The sequence below is a fragment of the Sturnira hondurensis genome, unplaced genomic scaffold, assembly GCF_014824575.4.
Source record: "Sturnira hondurensis isolate 20B ecotype Veracruz unplaced genomic scaffold, ASM1482457v3 Scaffold0000167, whole genome shotgun sequence".
NCBI classification, from domain to species: domain Eukaryota; kingdom Metazoa; phylum Chordata; class Mammalia; order Chiroptera; family Phyllostomidae; genus Sturnira; species Sturnira hondurensis.
Window position 1 is genome coordinate 11,018,839 of NW_028072798.1, and position 22,526 is coordinate 11,041,364.

Below are 22,526 nucleotides of genomic sequence, written 5' to 3' on the forward strand. Positions count from 1 at the left end.
ATGACGCAGGCCTGCTTGTTGGAGCAGGTCACGCCAGCCGCTGTGCGTGGGTGGGCCCAGGCGGAGGCCCGGGCTGAGCCGGGGAGGGCACGTGCAGACCCCTCACGGGCCTCGGAGGCGCGAGGGCTCCCGTTCTGGAGGTTGCGTGGCACTCTCTGCCGAAATGGCGCGCTCTTTGCTGTGGGCCTAGCAACACAGCCCCCTCCTGCAAAACTTGTTTGGAAAAACAACGGACGTCAGAAACGCAATGGTTCAAATTAAATAAAATGTAATCTATTGAATTAAAGTAAACTTGCACAAATAAAATATAGAACAGCAAAATTCTGTGTGTCATTAAAAAAAGGAAAACCAGCCAATGTGGATGCCGGGAGGTCACTCTCCTGGGCTCTGTCCAGGCAGCAAAGGGAGCCCGGGCTCTGCCCCGCGATGCGCAGTCCCGTTCTGCGATGTTGGGGAGGAAGTCAGGCCTCATTCCTACAGCTTCTCAGCGTCCTCTGGACAATGACCGAGGAGACAAACCACACAGAAAACATTTAGTAGAAAATAAAAAATAAATAAGGGAAAACAGTGTTTGTACAGGTGCCAGATTTACGTATTTCAGTGAAAAAGCTGCCCGACAGCACGTGTGTGTTCGTAGTGAGTATGTGCATGTGTGTAGTTCACTGTGAGTATGTGGGTTCGAATCTCGACGCCTGCAGGAGACAGTTCGCTACACGCCTGCAGGGAAACTGGACAAAGCCACCTCGCTTGGCTCCCCCAGCGCTGTCCACGTGGTCGGTTCAGACGGCAGCGAGGGGCCTGTGTTGTCTTTGCTGCAGGTCGTGAACAGTGCGCATTTGCCTCTGCTCTCTCGGGTGGACATGGAGCAGGGACCCGTTCTGGGCACGGCCGACACAGGTGCGGCGTCCGGCCGGGCCTGGGACTGCTCTTTGGCCTCCTCGCCAGCATTCCTGTGGACACTGACCTGGCTTCTCAGCTGTCGCCTGGGGGCGGTGACGGAGTGTCTGGGCCCAGGGAAGCTCATGAAAAGTGGGGGCTGTGTCTCAGGGCTCGATTCTCAGGCCTGCAGATGGAGGAGCATGTGGGGCGAGAGTGTTTCAGCAGCTGATTTTTCTGGGCCTGTTGGACATGGAGACAGCGAGACCTCCCTCTTCCTGGCCTGTGTCTCTGAAGGGAGCTCCAGGGCAAAGCAGAAAGGGGAGCAGTGAGCCCAGCCCTCATTTGAGGTCCAGGCCATGGGCAGAACCGTGGGCGACCTCCTTTCACCGCAAGGGCCCGGGCCCTCCTGTGGTCTCCACAGCTCAGACCTGGGGATGGGCGGGGCCCTAAATGCACCGAGTCCCCACCTTGCCTGCCCAGGGTCCACTGGGGGCAGCGGCGTCCACCCCTCTCTGCCCCTCCCGGGGAAGCCGGGAGCAGGGCTGACCTGGGCAGCTCTTGGGGAAGCCGGGCTGGAGCAGCCTCAGGCTCTGCAGCTGAAACTACAGTGCCCAGCGGGCCACAGGGCTCTCAGGCTCCTATGGTGGAGGGGCCCGCTGTGAGACTGGCCCCCACCCGCTGGGTGTGGCACTCTGCCCTCCGGAAAGGTAAGCCGGCATCCACTGGGGGCGTGTTCTCCTCCCCAGCGAGAGGCAAAGCCTGTCGTTCGCTGCTGGCGGAGCCCCCAGTTCTGACGAAAGTGCCTGATCCTCTCCCGTCTCCCAGGAGCAGCTCTGGAGAAGAGACCTGGGTGGGACCGGCCTTGTCCTCCCACAGAAGGGGCCTGGCCACGGAGGCTGAGCTCTAGGCCCCCCGAGACGGCGGTCAGCTCCCTTGTGGCCCTCAGACGCGGGCCCTCAGTGAGTCCCTGGGACAGCGTGGCGTCTGCCTCGGGTCTCACACTTGAGCCCCAGGAGGGCCCCGCTTCGAGCCCTGATGGTCGTGGGGACCTTTGCACTGGGACAACATCTTTCAGTTTTAAGTGTCCACGTCGAAAGAGAAGTGTCGTCTGTGGGAGCAGCAATTCGAAGCCCCACCCTTGAGACGAGAACACACCCACCCCTACACGCACATGCTCTCTGGGTGCACTCTCCTCTCTGACCCCCCCAAGTCCCCACCCAGGCGCTGCATGAGGACCTGTGGAAGGAAGGCAGGCTGACGGGGCTGGGAGACCCAAGCCCGGAAGAGCCCCAGGGGCCCACATCTGTGTTCCAGCTCCGGAACGCAGGCCCTCGTTCCAGCCCCGGGCTGGCCCTCGTCAGCATGAGGTTTTCCCGGGGAAGGCTGGTGCGTTGGTGGCGTGATCGGGTGAGTTTTTGCCAACCCTGGGGGCCCCGAGTCAGGAGGGGATCTTGGGGAGCGGGTGGACCTTGGCTCTCGGATGTGAAGAGGGACTTGCTTGCGGCTCCAACTTGACTGGTTGATGAACTGCCATTGTTCTAGATGGTTCCTTGAAGAGCTGAGCTGTGCAGCTGGTTTTCCAGTTCGCTCCTGCTGGTCCCATGGGAACGTCAGAAAAGTGCTTTTTCTTGCTTTCCTGCGGCTTTCGGGGTGTGCCTGGGCCCAGGCCGCCTCCTGCTGAGGGGCTGCGAGTGGTTTCAGAACTCAGAGAGGCCCCGGGACCAGCTCGTGTGGCCTGAGGGTCGCAGAGGCACGTGGCTGCTGACCATGGCCTTGGAGGAGCCTCCCAGCACCCGTGAGACGAAGGCTGTGAGCGACTGGCCGGGCTCAGCACCCAGTCCCGGGGTGGGGAGCCTCTTTCCTGACTCTCGGCTGCTGGGCTCCTGTGGGCACTTTGTTTTGGGGGTCCCTTTGTCAGTTTCCATGTGGAAACAGGAAAAGCAGATGAACCTGTGTCACTGGGCTGGTCCCCATCACTCGCTCAGGGCGGGTTCGGGGGCCTGGCCTCCCTCCAGGTCTGGAGGGAACGAAGCCCGAAACTTCATTCCACCCCTTTTTGGGTTGCTTCCTCGATTCCTTGGTAAACTTCAGATTTTAAATAAATCTTTTAGGGGTCTCTGTAGACTTGTGTCTTTGTTTCCCGTGGCCCGTTGGCCCCGTGGCCTTGCCCGCTGACGGTGTGAGAGTCCCTGTGCCCACGGGAGCTCTCGGCGGGGCTGGTGCGGAAGGGGTGGCCTCCGGGCCTCCGGCTTCTCCGCGGAAGCCGTAGAATCCGTGTGTCCACGTTCACACAAGGACCTCTGTGGCGCCACCTGCATTTTACTGAGCTGTTGGCCCGTTGGGGAGGGCCGACTGCAGACGGCACCGAGTCTTTCCACCAGCGACCAGGAACTGTTGCCGTCGGGGGTTAACCGCTGTCGATAAGGAGCAAAGGGACTCAGACGCGGGGCTCAGTGCGCTGGGGGCAGGAGCCTGCCGGCGTAGCCGGGAAGCTGCTGCGTTTACAGACTCCTGCCCACACGGCAGGGGGCGCTGCGGAGGGGACGGAGCCCTGAGAGCGCCGGACACCTCCCCAGGGGCCCTGTCCGCCCTCCGGTACCGGACAGCTGGGGACACTGCAGGGGAAGGAGCTTGACCACGGAGGCCTGTCAGTCCCACGAGGGGTGGGCAGGGCCGAAGCCCCGGGAAGCGTGGGCTGTTGACTGGTTCCCACCCCAGGAGCACGAAGAGGCTCCCCCTCTCTCTGTCTCTGCCCCTCCCCATCTCGCTCTGTCTCAGGCCGTGACCCCACTCGCCCTGTGCACTCTCGCGTTCTCTCTGCAGGGCCTGTGGCCTGAGCAGCTGCCTGAGTGGCTGGGAGCACCGGCCAGTCTGTGGGCCGGCAGATCCGGGCCTGGCCCAGTGCAGGATCTCTGCACACTGGCTCTGTGTCCAGCCCCGACTTCTGTGGGGGCAGGAAGGGGGGCAGACGGAGAGAGGACACGGGGCAGCCCTCCACGCCACAGTCCCCGTGCAGGGCCCTTGCAGTGGCTCCCTCGCAGCCTCCTGGAAAGGCTGGCTCCCCTCCGACAGCAGAACGCCTCTCCGTTTCTGTAGATGCTGGTCTCTTCACTGGCTCTGTTTTCCTCGCCTGGACCTCGCACCCACTTTGTGGGCCGTTGCTAAGCGTTACTCTCTCCTATTTTAGAGCCAAGTATCAGTGGCTTTATGCTTCTGTTTCCCGTGCCACCTGCTCGGTGCTGGACGCACCGGCTTTCTGCCCAACGCCTTCCCACTCTCCGCCCCGTCACACGGGCTAACAAGGCCTCAGCGCAGCCATGCTTAACTAAAAGGCGGATTTTGAAAGGCAGGAGTGACTAAGGGTTCAGAGCCACCGGGACCACGTCACCGCATTATTTCACTCTTACTTCCTGCAGGAGGCTCCCTCCTGGGACTGTACTCCCCTGCCACGCCCGTGGCAAGGGCCCGAATGTGACCTCATCCTGGGCCGAGCCCTGACCTCACCGCTGGACTTCTGCCCCGCCCTGGGCGGAGTGGGCCCTCCTCCCCGGGGCGTTCCTGGAAGGAGGACCTGAGAGGCTGAGCCTCAACACCCGTGGGCTGGGACAGGGACACAGTCACAGTCTCAGGGGCATCTGCCTGGTCAGGGAGCGGGCCTTTTCCAGATCCTTCATGTGAATGAAACGCAGCCCTTCGTGACTCATAACACGTCTCCCCACAGTGGCGAGTCTGCGGAAGACAGTCTCTGGGCGGCCCCCACGCTGCCCAGCCCTGGCCTTCCTGTCCCTTCTGTGCAGAGCTGGGAAGGAATCAGAAACGAGGTCTCCTGGAGCAACAGTGAGGCCCGGGGCTCCGGAGGCCGGGGGAGCGTGGGTGACCTCTCAGGCGGTGACCGTGAGCGAGTGGGTTGGCCGCCCAGTGCTGACCGGTGTAGGGTTGTTGAAGTCCAGACGTGGGCGGCTGCCGTACTGCAAGTGTGGGGCAGGCGCAGGCCGAGGGACGGCACAGCGCAGCCAGAACGCAGTCCGCCAAGCCCGGGAGCTCCTCCCACTGTGTCCAGTGTTTTCCCTCCATTTACGACTCTGTTGCTGCTGCCCTGCAGAGGTCCCCCATCCTGCTGGGTGGGGCCAAGCCTGGGACAGAAGGAGGGAAGACGGTAGGCCAGAAAACGCTCTCGAGACTGTGATACGGATCCCTTGATTTTCGAATTAACAGAGGTGAATCAAATCTCCTACGTCCGTCCACCGCGAGGGTGACGTGATGCCAAGGAGGCTGTCCCTGGCTGTGTGCGGAGGCCTGGCCCCCGTCCGACCTGCAGCGGTCACCCTGAAGCGCCCTGCCTCTGGGGAAGCTGTGTGTGCACCCTCTGTAGGTGGCCCCACTCCTGCTCCTGGGGCCCATTTCAGGGAAACCACTCGTCAGTGGCCTAGTCATGGGGTCGGGTCACAGGCAGGGAGCAGCCCAGGCCCTGGTCAGGCCCACATGGTTCGTGGAGGACGCTTGCAAACCCTTTTAAAACACAGACAGGACCAAGCACGTAACTTGGGGGCCCCACGTGAAGTGAAAATTTGGGGTGTCCTGTCCACAACTTGCCCAGAACTTAGAGACGGTGAGCCCCCAAACGTGCCCACCCTCTCAGAGGAGACCCTGGCAACCGTGTCTGTGTGTCCTGTCTCTCCTGGTTTATCTGTGATGGACGATCCTGTGAATGAATGCATGCAGCATGGGGCCTTCTGGCTGCCCAGGGTGGAAGAAGGCACAGTCACTATTGTTGGGGTGTCAGTACGAGCCCCAGGAGAACCACAGATTCACCTTGGTCTCTGTCAGAGTCGCAGAAACCCTCTGTGCATGTGGGGAGAAGCTGGCCCTCAGGCCTGTATGGAAACGCAAGGGGCCCTGAATAACCAAACAATCTCACTCCCCAGGTTCGAAACCCACGGCAAACCCGCATTACTCAACACTGTGTGGTCCCAGCGCGCAGTGGAGTGGACACGCAGACCGTGGGCTGGGACTGAGAGCCCAGAAATGAGCCTGTAGAGCTGTGGCCTTTAGCTTTTGACCAGGGTGTGAATATCATCCAAGGGAAAGAGAATAATTTCTTCAGCAAAGGAAGCTTTTTTCCCTCCAATGTCGGCTTTTATTGCTATGACTTTCCCTCTGTCTGCTGCTTTGACTGCATTCTGCAGGTTTAAGATGTTGAGTTTTCATTTATTTAAAAATTTTAAACTTTTCCCGTGTGATTTCTTTTTGGTCCCCTGGTTGTTTAAGAACATGTAGTTTAAATACTCAGATATTTGTGAATTTGTGAATTTTTCAGTTTTTCTTCTGCTGTTGGTTTCTAGCTTCATCGCATTGTGATCAGAGACGGTCTATTGTGATTTTAATCTTCCAAGTTTACGGAGACGTGTTTGGTGGCCTGACGGGAGGGCTGCCTGGAGGGCGTTCCACCTCCGATCTGGAGGAGCGTGTTCCGTGGTCGGGTGGCGTGTTCCACGGACGTCTGTCAGGTCTGGCTGATGAGTTTCCTGACCAGCTCGCCCTGTCGGTGAGTCATCCCAGTCCCCTTTGCGCTCTGTCTGTGACCCCCTCAGCGCTTCCGGCACATTGAGGACAGCTGGTGCCAAGCCCTTGTCTAGTAAGCTTCCTCAGGACTGGTTTCTACCGCGACCATCGCCTGTCTGCATGTCCAGTCTCTCACCCCCCTCGGCCAACACAGGCGTGGCTGGTGTGCGTGCGCTGAGGCCCAGCTCTCACTTCCAAGCACCCCATGAATGCCCCCTGTGGCCCCGCTGGGACCTGGCAGTCCCGTGGCAGAAGCTGGCCCGATCTGGGGCCATCTGGGCAGGAATTTCCAGTCCCTGGATGGGGCCGGGTGGGCCATCCCTTGCTCGCAGGGGGTGTCAGAGGGGGACCCCACAGCACGGTGCTGGGGGAGGGCGGGTTCTGTGACGCTCCTGAGTCCCTCTTCCACGGAGCCCTTGCCCTCCAATGGTCAGTGAGGATGAGCGGTGCGCCTCTGCTAATGGGTCTCGACACGGGGCCCAGCTCATGCTGCGTGGCTGGTGGGGGCGTTTGCTCCTGGGGTGACTGGGGGGCTCCAAGCCTCTATGAGAAGCAGGGCCCCACAGACCCACGGTGACCGCACACTAGGCGATCCAAAGGCCAGCCGGGGATTCCTCCGATTCCATGCTCACTGGCCGAGGAGAGCACAGGTGTTTTCTTCTCACGAACCGTGCCCTGGTGGTGACGGTCTGGGACCCTGTTAAAATGACCCCGGCCAAGCGAGGCCTGTGCTGCTCTGAGGCCAGGGCTCACTGCTGCAGGGGCTCCCCCTCCTGCCTACCCCTGCCTGGCAGGCCAGCCTCTCTCCTTTCTGGTCAGTACTTTCTGGAACTTACCCCTGGTCTTTGCACCCCTGGCAGCCTGGAGCCGCCCAGCCGCTGGGAATGAGCCACGGAGTGTGGCTGGCTCGGGGACAACCACGAAAGTAGTGATTAGGGAAACGTAAACAGTAATAGAAACACAACCGCGTGAAAAGGGAGCCGGGGCCACCATCCCTGCACCTCTGATCCTCAGACCCCGGGAAGTTAAAACGGCACGGTGGCCTCTGCACGGGGCTGCAGCGACCTCGTGTCCCCACCGGCTGTTCTCGGAGTTGACCAGAGAGTGATCGCTGGACTGGAAATTAAAGTCTCTGTGTGGAGTTGGCGTCGCTGCGTCCTGGCACCGGTAGAAACGCCTTCCTGCCGCGGACGGAACTGTGCCCCTCCCTGGCTCGTAAATGCCCCGCCTCGGTCTCCTGATGGGACACTGTTTGGGCTTCTGCCTGAATCAGCGATTCCCCAATGGCTACTCTGATTACTCTCGAGTAAACGCTGGTTGCCTCTCGCTTTGAAAGCCTTTCACTTTCTCGACAGAAACAATACCCTGGGTGAATGATTGCCTCTCCTGGGGTCACAGTGTGGAGTTCCCGCAGGTCAACTTCCCCGGGGGCGGCCGGCGGGTGTGGGGGAGGCCGTCCTGCCCAGGTGCCCACCTATCTGCCCCTCACCTGTTGGCCCCGTAGCACCAGCCCTGGAAAATGCAAATCACAGGAAACCCGGAAGAGCGGCTGAAAAACCGAGCTCCAGAGGAATGAATATGCAAACTAAGAGCAAGGCAGGAGGACCAGGCCGGCCAATCCGGCGGCTCCCCCTCCTCCGGCCACGCCCAGCACCCGGGCCGCTGCTGGTCCTCCCTCTCCGCCCTGCCCCACCCCGCATCCGGGTTTACAAAACGCAAACTGGGGAAAACCAGTGACCCTCAGGAAAGATGACAAATTATAAAAGATCTCACAAAATCCTGCACTCTCTCCCCCGCCCCCACAGCTTTACAGAAAGGGGTGTTTGGGTAGACGTTTCACCTAAGTCCCAGCCCTTACAGCCTCCTCTGTGGCTGCCGAGAGTTTAACGGCTTCATCCCCACCCCATGGGCAGGCAGCCCCCCGCCCCCACTCCGCCCCAGAGCTTCGCCCGCCCCTGTGGCCCTCGGTGGGCCGCTCCCAACAGAGAAACTGGCCCCCCACCCCACCCCTCTCTGAGACCTGCTCTGCCACTTCCACAGACACAGTTTTGCAAAAGGCTTTTCTCCATTTCTCCTTCTGTCACCAAGACAAACAGGGCCTCCTCCACTGCCTTGTGTTTCTGCCAGGGCTGAGGTCACATTCCTGGGCTGGATCGCCGGTGAAAATGGCTCCGTCAGAGCCAGGTTTGGAGAGCTCTGCGGGGAAGTGGGGAGAGTAGCGAGACGAGCAGCCTGTGTTTTGGACGCTGGAGAGGCGGGTGCTGCCCCCGTGAGCGGGCAGACACACGCCGACAACTGCCACCAGCCCACCTTGGCCGGGAGCCTGCTTCCAGCTCAGAGGCCGGTGCCACGCCCGCTGCGCCCAGGGCCTGGCCCCCAGAGCCAACCTGGGCCGTCCTGGGTGGCGCCTTCCGGTTGACGAGTGCAGGGACCCCAACCCTAAACCCTGCAAAGACTGGGTGAAGAATAGGCCTCCTTCCTTCCTTTGTTTATTTGCCCATCTGTGGAAATAGCAGGCATGCGTCTAGCATTTGCGTAGACAGGTAAATAAATGTCACAGGGTTCTTGGAGCATCTTTTGTGTTAAAAATGTAAAGTTTGAAAATGCCACTTGGACCCTCCGGCCCTTGGCAGCCACGGCTCTCCGCTGCCCCTCGGCCGTGGGCCTCGGCAAGGGCCACGGCGTGACGACGAACGTGAGCAAGCCGAGGCCCAGCTGTCGCCGTGGGTGCCTCACTCGGCACCCTGAGTTTGTGCGGAGTATGACCGAGAGGCGTGCTGTGGAGCCGTCCAAGGTGTCTAGGGACAAGAGGGCCCTGAAATTCACCCAGGAAAGGGTGGGGCAGAGGAAGAGAGAGGAGCTGAGCCATGTCCTTGCAGCCACAAGGAGGGCAGCAGCGAATGAGGGTATAGCCTGTCCCCTCCGTGTAATAGCGCCTATTCAGGAAAAAAAAAGCTACTTGGGAAAGAAATTGGCCAGCCGGTAGTTAGAGACAGAAATGTCTGTGCAGGGCAGAGGTCAGCGGTCCCCGAATAACCACTGGTGGACGGGGCACCTCGGGTTGGTGTTCATTACAAACAAACCTCAGGCAGCTGAGGGCGTGGGGTGCGAATAACTGCTCCCTTCTTTTACGGACACAAACAACCTGCTGAGAGGTCCACCAGCCCAGAGCCAAGTGGGTCCTTGAGCCGCGGGGACCCGACCTGGTGTCTGCTGACCTTGTGGGGTGGGCGGCGCCGGGGCCGCTGGACTGGCCACCTGGCGCCAGTCTCTGGACCATGCCTGCCGGGTTCCTGCGCCTTGTTGACACTGTTTCAGGATCAGATGTGAGGCCCCGGGGCCCACCCCTCCCTCACCTGCAGGACTGTCCAACCAGCAGCTTGGTGAGAGGCAGCCGGGCCTTGGTGGAGGGACCGTTCTTGGGTTGGAGGAGGGCTTACAGCCGAGTCCCTCCTTCGGCTGACTCCGTGTGCCGAGAAGAATGCACAGAGCCTGCTTCCTGGAAGGAAGCTCACTGCCACTCAGGGCCTAGACCCGCTGGTCTCGGTGTTTACTGCAAACGTCCGTGCGTAATTTCGTCATGATTCGAGTGCTCGGTGACACCGGCAGGGCAGCTGTGAGGGAAGAGCCGAGGACACAGGCCACGAGGAGCTCGCCCCCTCCAGGTGGGAAGAAGGCTGTGTGGGGTCACAGGCCCCATCTGGTCAGGTTCCGACAGGGAGTCCCCTGTCACGGTGGGCGGAGGCCCCCTCGCATCCCACACTCTGTGCTCCTAATTCTGTGCACCCGTGCCCGCTCATGCCCCCACAGCAGGCCTGCCCTGACTGGTGTGGGGCCACTGTGCTTGGTGGGGGGTGGGGTGGGGACATGGCCTTCAGACTTGATGAAGAATTAAATGACCCGCCGTGCAAAGGTGTCTCTGTAGTAAGGTGTGATTGTGTGTGTGCCCGCAAACAGAACCTTCTAAAAACAACTAGTCTGACTGCCGTTCTCCGAGGTGTGGGTGAGGGAGTGGGCTCCAGTCTGGGCCGCAGGGTGGGGGCTGCGGTGCTGGGGTGAGAAGGGCCAGGCTCCTCTGGGAGGGTGAGGCTGGTCCCTCAGCCCATGTCCCCAGGGACGCGCACCTGGAGTCCCTAGGGGCCAGGCGTGGGCGTCTGCGGGGGGAGGCGAGCGGAAACCCTGGTGCCCTCCCTCGGCTGCGGGACTCCGGCCCCTTTCACTCCAGGGCAGCCCTGCTGATGTGACCGGACTGCCACACACTGTGAGGCTCTGGAACTTTCTCCATCCGAGCGCAGGGCTGGCGGACCAGGCACGTGCCGGGACCGAGTGAGGGTGGCCTGGGGCTGGCTGCCCTCCCAGAGGCCGAGGGGCAGAACCGCACAGGACCCAGCTGCTCTCGAGTCCTGTCACGGGTTTGGCTTCACCCAGCAAACGCTCCTGAGCTCGTCCCGGCACCCAGCTGGGGGGCAGGCAGGCAGACAGCAAACCGCGGGTGACNCTAGGGGCCAGGCGTGGGCGTCTGCGGGGGGAGGCGAGCGGAAACCCTGGTGCCCTCCCTCGGCTGCGGGACTCGGGCCCCTTTCACTCCAGGGCAGCCCTGCTGACGTGACCGGACTGCCACACACTGTGAGGCTCTGGAACTTTCTCCATCCGAGCGCAGGGCTGGCGGACCAGGCACGTGCCGGGACCGAGTGAGGATGGCCTGGGGCTGGTTGCCCTCCCGGAGGCCGAGGGGCAGAACCGCACAGGACCCAGCTGCTCTCGAGTCCTGTCACGGGTTTGGCTTCACCCAGCAAACGCTCCTGAGCTCGTCCCGGCACCCAGCTGGGGGGCAGGCAGGCAGACAGCAAACCGCGGGTGACCGGAACCTGCCCGCACTGCCAGAGCCCGGGGCAGGGACAGGGAACCGGGGACAGAGGGGCCCACTGTCTGGCTTGAGGGTCCCGTGGACTCCCCGTGGGTGGTCGGCACAGGCCCGCTGTTAGATGGGAAGACATGTGAGTCTAGACCGGAGCCCTGAAGGTTTTGTGGCCAGAACACAGGGACACACAGCCCTAGGGGGGTTGAACTTGGAGGAAGGGACCGTGCAACAGTTCGCCTGCTCCTTGCAGGGCAGTGACGAGATGTAGGGAGGGTCACAGAGCACTGGTGGCCCAGACTTGGTGGAAACGGGCCACCCCCTCTGTGTGAGTCCAGGGGACGCTGAGCAACGAACACAGCTCTACTCCCTGCTCCAGCCCCGCTGCCTGGGCAGCCTCTGACCTCTGGCCTCCGACCTCCGACTGAGACCAACCCAGACTACTCCCTCCTGCCTGGCCATCGGGGCCCCTTCGGGAATTCCTGGCCTGAGCCACCACTAACCTCACCCCCAAACCTGGGGGTTGTCTGCCTCTGGGAACAGTGTTTTGTTGGGAGAACTGTCTGTCCCTCTCGGGTTTGCGGGACACCTGATTACTCCAATGCGCCATAAACAACTTAATGGCTGCCCATAAACACTTCTGAAAGTGGGTTCCCAGAATGGCCCTGTCCTTTGAGGAGTGTCCAGGAAAAAACCCACCTCCCTTCACTGCCTTAAAATGTGTCCTGGTTTCACTTCTAGTGACCGAGAGCTCTGCTTCCACACCACCGGCTCAGGAGTCAGAGTTCCGGGGTCGGGGGGGGGGGCTGGGTCTGCTTCTGACGCGAACGACTTGTTCTAAACCAGCTTCTCTTCCAGAGGGGCCTCGTTCGCAGTCAGGAAGGTGCCCCTGGGTCTGAGCAGCGACCATGCAGAAGGGTCCTCCAGGGCCCCGGGTGGCAGACGCCCCCCCGCCCACCCCCTGCTTCGCCGTTCCTCTCCTCCTTGCTCTTTGCTGGAGGACTTTCTGAACCTTCCACCATGGCTGCGCATTCCTTTGAAATGATGGGACAGGTGAAGGAAAAACACGTCCCCTCTGAATTGGAAGAAAAGAGAATCCAAACACACAAGGCAGTCTGGCCTTTAGATAAAGACTGGCTCCCTCCCTTTTTTTTTTAAACATGTGTTTTCTTTCTTCCTTTTTTTAAAAAAAATATTTTATTTATTTAACGAGAGGGGAATGGAGAGAGAGAGGGAAAGAAACATCAGTGTGTGGTTGCCTTGCATGCGCCCCCTCCTGGGGACCTGGCCTGCAACCCAGGGATGTGTCCTGACTGGGAATCGAACCAGCGACCCTTTGGTTTGCAGGCCCGCGCTCAGCCCACTGAGCCACACAGCTTCACCACAACGGACCTTCTTTTGTCATTTCCACTGATCACGTTAATGCGGCGCAATCATAACCATTCAGTGCTTCGCTCTCACACGTACATCGAGCTACAAACCCAGGTCAAACTCCAGGTCTCCTTGGCCCTCTTTGGAACACAGCGTGAGCCGAGTTCTCAGGCTTGTCCTCTCATTTTTGGTCTGCAAAATGGCGAGCCAGCAGGTGGGAATAGACGGGGGGTGTTGGCCCTGTGCTGTCTTCAGAGCAACCGGGGGTGGTTCCGAGCTTCTCCTCGCTGTGGCCTGAGTGGCGCTGCCCAGACCTCACAGTGCCCGTGAACCGAGGGGCATCTTGTTGGGGGCCTGGCGGGGGTGGGGAGCAAGACCCCACATTCCTGGGGACAGTGCCCAGGTGACACGGCAGAGTGCCAACGGGAGCCTGCAGAGTAGAGATGCCGCCTGAACATGGACGTGGCTGGGAACAGGACTCAGGCCTGGTCAACACCGTCACCCCTGATGTGGGCTGCAGGGCAGCCCAGGCTGTGTGTGGGGTTGCAGCTGGGGCAGCTTCCACTGCGAGGCTGGGAAGAGCTGACCTGCACTCAATGGTGGGGACCCCTGGGCAGTCCGGGCCCGTCACGGTCTCCCCTCTGCAGACCTTCTCTCATGCGTGGCGCCGTGTGGCCCTGTCATGGGCTTCCCGTACCGGTGCCGTGGCTATCACGCCGGCTGAAACCCCCGCACACTGTCTTGCCCCACGCAGAGCTACTGGCTCCACCCCACGGCTCCCACCCCCTGCGTGGGCCGCCGCCTCTCCCCGCAGAGCCACCCTGCCCCTTCACCTCTAGAGACCTCCGGGCAGAGCAGACGCTGGCACCTGCGGCTCCAGTCTCCCGGAGTGGACCCCACCCCCCGGGCGGTCCGTCCAGTCAGCGCGGTGGCAGTGCCCCGGCCGGGGCCGAGGACACACAGGGAGGCAGCGGCAGCAGGCCCCGAACTTTAGGGACCCCGGAGCCCAGTTGGCTCTGTGCCCAGGGTCCCTGCTTGCCACAGGACAAGCAGGTGTTGCCGAAAAGCTGTGGGTCTCCACCTGCCAGTGCCTTTGCCCGTCATGGTGGCTCCTTGTCTGNCAGCGCTACTGGCTCCACCCCACGGCTCCCACCCCCTGCGCGGGCCGCCGCCTCTCCCCACAGAGCCACCCTGCCCCTTCACCTCTAGAGACCTCTGGGCAGAGCAGACGCCGGCACCTGCGGCTCCAGTCTCCCGGAGTGGACCCCACCCCCCGGGCGGTCCGTCCAGTCAGCGCAGTGGCAGTGCCCCGGCCGGGGCCGAGGACACACAGGGAGGCAGCGGCAGCAGGCCCCGAACTTTAGGGACCCCGGAGCCCAGTTGGCTCTGTGCCCAGGGTCCCTGCTTGCCACAGGACAAGCAGGTGTTGCCGAAAAGCTGTGGGTCTCCACCTGCCAGTGCCTTTGCCCGTCATGGTGGCTCCTTGTCTGCATGCCGGTCTGCGTCCTTGTCCTGCCTCTTGTCATCAGGCGCCTCCTCACCAGGTCCGCTGGGAGCTGGTGCACGCACGGCCCGTGTCATTGTCCAAGGGCTCTAGTCACAAGAGCCAAGTGAGACGGGGAGAGTCCTTTCACTGCTGGGCCTGCAGTGGATCGCAGCCCCGGAGCCCCTGTTCCCAGGGCACTTAGGGACCCGGGTTCACTCTGCCCGGGGAAGGGCCGGCTGCCGGCAGAGCTCGAACCTCCGAGAGCGTGGCAGGGGAAGCCCCTGACTCCAGTCGCTGTTCCCCGGGCAGACTGGGCGCTCGGCAGACAGCGGGCCCTGCGGGTCAGGCCTCGTCACCAGGGCAGTGCACTCTCGCGTGGGAGCGGGGTGTGCTGTCACAATGACGATGAGGGGAGGACGCCCCACGACTGTGGTGATGAACGTGGGGTGCTCTTCATCCCCCGGGAGCACCCTGACCCCCTGAGGGTGGAAGAGGGTGGGGCACCCGGAGGTGGCCTTGCTGGTCTCTCTGCCTTGTTCTGGAGGAGGCGGTAGACGGGTCACCTCACAGAGGTGACAGTCCCTGGCCAGTCTCCCCCACAGGCCCTTGAATGCCGTGACAGGGAAGGCCTGAGCTGACGGGTGACAGAGCCCCATGGGGAGACAGAGTGAGGCAAGGAATGAAGGGGTGTTGTGACCTTTAAAAGAGTGACTGGCTCTCAACACGACATGAATTTATTGTACTGTGAAAAGGCCAAATTTGAATAAATGACCCTATTTTTGTGAGTCTTTTCTTGAGCTTGAAAACATCTCCACTTAAGTGAAAATCGAACTTCCACTCTGAACCCTCTCCTTCCCTATGTTCTTCCCAGAACCCACTCTCAGAAGGGTCCCCGTGTGCTCTGCGTCTGTCCCTGACCCTGGGTTAAGACGCTGTTCCGTGGCCTCACAGAAAGTCTGGGGAGAGCAGCGTGTGCTGGACACACTGCAGACGAGCAAGAGTGATGGGCCTCTGCATGGAGGCCTGCGGCTGCTTCAGGGTCTTGACTTCCAAAATGTTTATTTAAAACAAACATTTGCATGGCCATCAGAAGGCCCCTCCAACTCCTCCTGACCCTGCTGGACCTCCCTCCCGGCACCCGCTCTCTCCCTCTGGCAGCGGGGGGTGGGGGGGTTCGGGCTCCAGAGGCCCGGACGTGTGCTTCTGGAGACTCTGAGGGTTCACAGAGCTGTAAACATTAACTCAGCCCAGACCCGCTGTGCATGCCCACCGAGCCTGCTTCCGCAGCTGGGGTCCCGGGCCAGAGCCTCCCAGTCCGGAGTCTGGACCGGGGGAGGGCTGTGGGGGTGCAGCGGACCGTCCTTCCCTCTGAGACTCGCTGACACCTCACAGCCCTGGACGGTGGGTCCCCCTTTGGAAACAGAGCCCATTTTGTGCTGCTGGTGACAAACCAGCACAAAGCCCAGGGCGTTTTGTGTTGGGGGCGCTGGGGGCCCAGTGTGTGGTCCAGAGGGATGGGCTCGGGCGGGGGCGCTCGCCCCTAAGAGTCCGCCCTCCGTGCGGACGCGTTGTTTAGGGACACCTCCATGTGAGGGCAGAGGGAGAGAGTGGCCCCCCACCAGCCTCATGGCCCGAAGGCCCACCCACCTTCTCCCAGTGGGGCGGGACGTGGAGAAGGCACAACAGACCACGAGCCTGGTCACACGGGGTGATCGCCTGCGGCCCCACAGAGGGAGCCAGCCTGCGGGGCCATGAGCTTGTGACCCTCGGGCACCAGTGCGTTTGTGGGAGAGGATCCCAGGTCAAGAGGGTGCTGCAGCCCTCCCTGTCCCCCTGACTGTGTGCCAGGGTGGGGCTGCAGGGCACCTTCCACCTTGTCCTCGCAGGTCACAGGGAAATGCTCAGGAGAAATGCACAGGCCACTGCTTCCCAGTGAGGCGGGAAGTGCTGCCTTCTCCTTCCCTGCCCCCACCCTCCGGGCTCGCTGGCTGAACTGGCCGGGCAGTGAGGCCCAGGGGTCAGACCAGACGGTATGAAAACAGCTAAAGGCTCTGCAGTGTCTGAGCCCTGGGGCAGGGCGCGGGGCAGAGTGGCGGGAACCCCCGGTGACCCTCCGTTGCCCTCACGAAGGGACTGCAGCTCAGTTCCATCAGCAAAGCTCGGCACAGCCCCTCCCCGGACTGGGCTGGGACCCTGTGGCCCAGGAGAAACAGTTGTCACAGCCAACCCCGGGCACACAGCAGCTGACCAGCAGCAGCGTCCGGGCCTGGACACCGGCCACGGGGAGGGACAGGCCTAGCCACAGCGGAGGGCCCTGGCCTGGTGAGTGGTGCCAGACGGTGCAGCATGCCTTTCATAACAGTGACGGCGGTTGGTCTCTGCAGGGACCGTGCGGGCTCCGTGAGGCGGGCTCTCCCGTGTCACCAGCCGCCCACCAGAGTGAAAGGCTGGGCCCACAAGCGTGGGACTGCTCGGGGTCCAGTGCCTCACGGTTCTCCCATTCCTGCCGCGCGGGGAGAACTTCGGATGCAGACACCGGCGTCCGTTGCTCCTAGCAGGTGCCCGGTTAGTGAAAGAAGCCAAGCCTGGCACAGACCCCGGGGAGGGGACCAGAGGGTTTGCCTGTAGGCAGGGCGCCCGGGGCCTCCTGGAGGCCTATCTAGGAAAAATGATGCAGAAATTGTGAGATATTGGAAGAACTTTTCTTTGAAATGGAACAAGAGCCCTGGCTGGTGTGGCTCGGTGGACTGAGTGCTGGCCTGCCAACCAAAGGGTCACAGGTTCGATTCCCAGTTGGGGCACATGCCTGGGTTGTGGGCTGGTTCCCCAGCAGCGGGAACATCACTGTGAGAAGCAACCACACACTGATGTTTCCCTCCCTCTCCTTCTCCTTCCCTTCCCCTCTCTAAAAATAGATAAAAATCTTTTAAAAATGGAAAAAAATGGAACAAGAACAGCCGCTCACGAACCCACTTCCCAACCAGTGGCTCTCTGGCTGCCGCTGACACCGCACTGGAGGCCCCGGCAGGAGCCCTGATCCTAGAGGAACGCACGGAAACTGGCGCGAGTTTGTAGCCAGTGCTGGTCCGGGAGAAGCCTCCTCTCTCGAGGCCTTCGTCTCCAGTTCAGGCCCGAACCTTCCCTTCCGAGCAGGGCAAGCAGGTGAAGCTCCTTCCTCACGCCTCGGTGTGGCCCCGCCCACCCACGCAGGGCAGGCTGAGCAGCGCTGTCCGCCACTCACGAAAGAGGGCCCGCTGACCGGGCAGCAGCCCAGTGGTAACCAGAGAAACGCCCACTGAAGTCAGCATCAAACAGGCTGTGCAGCCATCTGATCGGCAGGCGCGCAGTCGGGTGACACCCAGCCTGGGCCAGAGGGGAGGAGAGAGGAGCCTCGCCCTGTTGGGGGAGCAGCCGACCTCCCCTCAGGGCTGCAGAGGCGGCCCCGCAGATGCCCCCACCCTGACCCCAGGAACTGTGGACGTGGGGCTCCCCCATGCACAGGGGTTACAGCTGTGGGAGGCTGACCTGAGAGGAGGGGTTGTCGGGGGGCCCACTGTCAGCACGGGGGTGTCTGTGAGTGGAACTGGAGGGGAGAGAGACCCGACACACACCCTGTGGGAAGGACTCGGCCTGCGGTGGCTGCCCTGTTGGGAGGGAGGGGCTGGGGTGGAGGAGAGGGGCAGGAAAAGGCCGAGGCGAGACAGCTGGCCCTCACGGGGAGCCGGTTTCGGACTCCGCCCTGCAGAGCTGCTCAGTGACCAGTTGTGTCCAGTTCGGCCACGAAACGTGCGAGATGTGTCTCAGCAGCTGCAGGGAACTCGTGCAGCCCCTTGGGAGGGACATGGTGGCCTGACCCTTGCTCGCGCCCGCAGGGAGGCTGGGGCTTGTGGCAGCGCGTGGGCGGTGCAGCCTGAACACCGGTCATCGGCTGGGTGGGCGGCCCCTTGGGCCGGGCCACGGGGACTGCCGGACCCCAGGAGCATGTGGGGACCTGGGCACATGGGTCGCCTGTGCCCAGTTGCTGCCAGTGACTGTCACGTATCTCAGCGTCACATTGGGTGAAGGAGCAACCAGCAAAGATGACGCCACTGACAGGAGTTGCAGAATCGAAAGGGAGCCTCGGGGTGTTCTGGGCCCGTCCATTGGGACCACGCTGCGCAGACGTTGGGGAAGACCCCTTCCGACCTCAGGACCTGGCTGCGGGCGGCGACGGGGGGCGGGCAGCGGGCGGAGGGCGGGGCTTTCCTGGAGTCCTGGCCTGCTCGTTCCTGCGCACGGCCTGAGATGCACAGACGCTCAGCAGTGTGGCAACCTGTGTGAGACCCCGCTGCTAAGCGTGGGGGGCTTTGCATTTGTGGGATGTTTGAACCACTCCGAAATCTAAAATGTCTTCAAATAGGAGATGTCAGCCAGCCAACAGGAAGCAGGCGCACACTCAGGTTCGCCTGGTGGTGCGTTTTGTTCCCACCGCCTGGCAGGGCCTGAAGCCGGGGGCTGGGGCCTGGTGGGGGGGAACAGGCAGGGCCCGGCGGGGCCTCACTGCCCCGGGTCAGCTTCCTAGCCGTGGCCCTGGGGGCGGCCATCCACCCACTGCCGGGGGAGGGGGCTCAGGTATGCAGGAGGCCGTCACCCTCACAGGGCTTCCCTGCCTGAGCTGTGACCTCGAAGGCCTTCCCTCATCTTCAGACTCTGCCGCACAGGTCGGAGGGCTTGGCCACCACCCACCTGTGTGCTCGCCCCGCCCCCCTTAGCTTGCTGCGGGTGCCCGTGCCCGGCAGACCGGCCCCACTGAGGGTCAGAGGAAGGTTCCCCTGAGAGCACTTGGCGACACCTGCTAAGCAAACAGTGACGGTTAGCCGCAGAAACCCAGGCCGGCCGGGCCGGTGCACTGTGGACCGCAGGGCCCACCCGTGCCTGTGTCGCAAGGCCGCTAGGGCCTCTCCCGCCGGGCCCCGGAATCCTTCGTACCCGGCGCTTTTCCCTGAGTTAGGTGTAAAGTACAGTCTTCACGTTGAACAGGTTTCCACTGTTCTCTCACGTCCTGGGGCCACCGAGGGGCGGATCCGAATTCCCTCGGCCTCAGCGACTTCTCGCGGGGACAAGAGCAGGGAAGGCAGACTCTGTGCTGCGGCTCCCGTCCGGTTTCCTGGTGACCTCCGACCCGGGCGAGGCGGGAGCCCCGACGAGCCCCCCACTCTCCATTCCACACACTCTGGGCCGAGCTGACTCCGGGCCCCGAAACTTCCTCTGTTTGGAGTGTGGACCTGGACAAGCCACCAAGGGTTTGACAGCAAAGAGACACAGTGATGTTCTGGTCTCCTGGGACGCTGTCCTTCTGACTCGACCCTCACGACCCCCTCAGTGAGGTGGGTGATGTGCGACCCCGTCAGTCAAAGGGTCACGTTTCAGTGTATCACCTGAGCACACTGGTAGACGGGCCGTCCACACACAAACGCCTCGGCAGTCTGTGTCCCCCATGGTCCCCTGCAAACGCGTGCAGCGCCTGCCGCGGGGAAGCCCGTCTGCACCGCACCCTGAGCGGTGCTCTGCTGCTTCGCCACGGCTCCTGCCAGCTCCGACTGGAACCTGTGGCTGCAGGACGCTCCCGTCGGGCTGACCCGAGCCCAGGACGGGTGGTGGAGGCCTGGCTCCGGCCTGAGCGCCACAGGGCATGCTGGGAAGCGCCTTCCTGACCGGCCCCGTCTGAGCCTGCAGTACTGGGCGCTTTGCGGACTGGCTCCAAGGGCGTCTCGTCACCGACGCTGCCTTTGGAAGTATTTCCCCAAAGAGCTGTGTCCCGGGTGCCTGCCCACGGCAGACCCCAGCCCTTCCTGGGGCGGAGGGCAGGCTGATGCTTGGAGAAGGGGGTCAGAGACTGGAGCTGACCACTCACACTGCAGGAGGCTGAGCTGGGCCTGCCACTGCGCGAGCCTGGGAGCTAGGCAGTGTCCATAGCCCCTTGCGGGGGACAGCTGTGACCACGACCACTGTCCCGGTCACTTGGCTCTTCAGCTGGAGGGTCTGGGCCTGGCCACTCCCTTCGTCATGCTCCTTGGGGACAGGCACCGGGCTGGGCAAGCAGGCAGATTGGGGCCCGTGTTCAACTTGGCCAATTTCCCCCGTCATGCTGAGGCCGAGGTTTTGTGAGAGAGGACATGAACTCAGGGAGGTCATGGCGATGCTGGCGGGGGCCACCTGTTGCTAAGAGCCCCACAGGATGGGCCCCCGGGGTTGTGTCCCCTGGTGAGTTGGTGGGGAGGCAAAGGCACTGGGCCCTGGGCAGGTGGAAAGTTGGAGTCTAGGGTTAAACTTATTTCCCCGGAACTTGCCAGAGAGCAGATGTGAGGGGCAAGAGCACCAGGGGCAGGAGCACCAGGGAGGAAGAAGTCTGGGGTCCTGGGCCAGTCGGAGTGTTCATCTGGACCTCCAGCGTTGAGAGAGAGATGAGGGGTTGGGGGTGGGAGACAGGGAGAGAAGGAGAGGGAGGGAGGGAGGGGAAGTCGGGGGAGAATGAGGGAGAGGGAGGAAGACTGGTGACCGATCAGGGTGGCGGATCCAGAGGACAGTCCTGTGCAAAGACGCATGTTGTGTTTTGGCGGCGCTGTGCGCAGTTTTTGTGGTTGGCTTTCTCGGCGCCGAGGTTTGCTAGTTGCACAGACAGGCCCGGGGTCCCCGGGCTGGGCCGCATTCCTGTCTGTCTGCCTTGTGGAGCCCGCCATCTGGGTAGGAAACCAGGGGGCTTTCGAAAAGGATAAACAGGGTCAGTCGGGGGCCGACTCTGCCAGATCTAGGCAAGGGGCAAGGGCCTGGGTTTGCTGTCCGGTGGTACACAGGGACAGGGTGGCTTTCACGAAGGAGGGGAGGGGAGCCAGCACTCACCCGTCCGCATTCCAAGTCCCTCAGTTGGGAAAAGCACTTAGGAAATCTGACGTCAGCGAGGGCAGGACGCCGACTAGAGAAACTGACCTGGAATTCCCCGGCCATGTCTCTGGAGGGGCTGCTGCAGGGACCCAGGCAGGGGTGGGACTGACGTGGTGGCGAGTTGGACCACCCTTACAAAACAGCCTGTGTGAGCTGTCTGTACAAGGAACCCCTGCCCTGGTGGGCTAACGCTGTTCTTTAAGCAGCAACGCAGGTTTAAAGTCTCAGGAGGCCCCCTCCCCTCTGCTGGAGCTGATTCCATGTGATTGGGGAGGTTTAGTTCCACAGACAGACCGGGACCCTCTGAAATGGCTGCATCTGTGATTTTACGGAGAGCGGCCCGCCTGTCTTCAGAAACCTCCGTCTATGTGGACCGAGTCTTAGTTCTGAAGCGTCCACCGCTTCTTCAAATGCTCACCTCCTTAGACTGGCTCTGAAACCAGCTGTCACACGAATGCCTAACTAGTGCCTACCATGCCTCTAAATGCTAATGAATCTAGTCTTCTGGCTGTTCTTCTTAGTCTTCCTCTGAAAGTTCCTGGGGGCAGGAGTGAGGGCTCCAGACCCCCCGAGGGCCCAGGAGTAACGCCCCCTTCCTCCCGGGGCCTCCTGCCCTGCTAAGGAGAAGCTTTGGGTCATTCAGGAGAAAGTGGCCCAGCAGGTACCTCCCTGTAATCCTGTCTTCCCCCGGGAAAAGTGGAGGGACATTTCTTTGACAAATAAACACTGAAAAACGTTATTTTTTTCAAAAACACTTTTATGCTCCACGTAAGGGTCTTGGAACTCAAGCTTGGGCTGCATTCACACGAATGTTTTCCCCCTCGGGTAAGAGTGGCCACAGGATGGAGGGAATGAGGGTTTGCTGAACACCTACTGCCCGGCAGGGAAACACAAAGTGCGAAGGGAACGGGGAAGGAAAATGCACTGCTGCGACTCGCGAAGGAAATGACGTCAGCTGTGTGCTGATTCCTGTGGAGGGTTTACCATGGGCTTCCCACCGCCCGGTTCCCAGCCCTCCGTCTGGCAGCCGTGCCCCGAGGGACGCCGTGCCCGGACTGGGCACAGGCAGAGCCGGACAGAGGTGACCAGCCTTGGATGACAGCGGACACAAGAGTCTGGGAGCAGTCTCCGTAAGGCAGGCAGGGTGGCTGGTGAGCCCCCGCCTCATGGGTTCTTTGTGGATGTGCGCGTGGGGCGGGGAAAGGCACCCCGAGGCTCGGGGACTGTGGCCCCAGGGCGCCCGCCCCTTACCTCCTCTCCCAGGATCCCAGCGGCGTTCCCAGCCGTGACTCTGGGGAACAAACCGGTGACGACCACGAAGGAGAAGTGTTTGCATGTTAAACAGGCGAATAAGCTGGACTTTGTCCTCAGCCACATGTCCTCCTCCCTGGTTCCTCAGGAGGGTGGCATCTCCTGGAGCTCTGGTCACTGGGCCTGGCCTGGGGGGCT

General features: G+C 61.9%; 1 long non-coding RNA gene and 1 pseudogene across 1 annotated transcript; both read left to right on the top strand.

Annotated features, from left to right (window-relative positions):
- The first annotated feature begins 352 nt into the window (after nt 1-352).
- LOC119001858 (uncharacterized) lies at nt 353-535 on the top strand (annotated as a pseudogene).
- Nucleotides 536-9,356: 8,821 nt separating this feature from the next.
- Nucleotides 9,357-22,511, top strand: LOC118999483 (uncharacterized). The gene is made up of 3 exons (XR_005069113.1): nt 9,357-9,367; nt 13,154-13,158; nt 22,449-22,511. It is a non-coding gene; the product is annotated as an uncharacterized LOC118999483 (long non-coding RNA).
- Nucleotides 22,512-22,526: the final 15 nt, after the last annotated feature.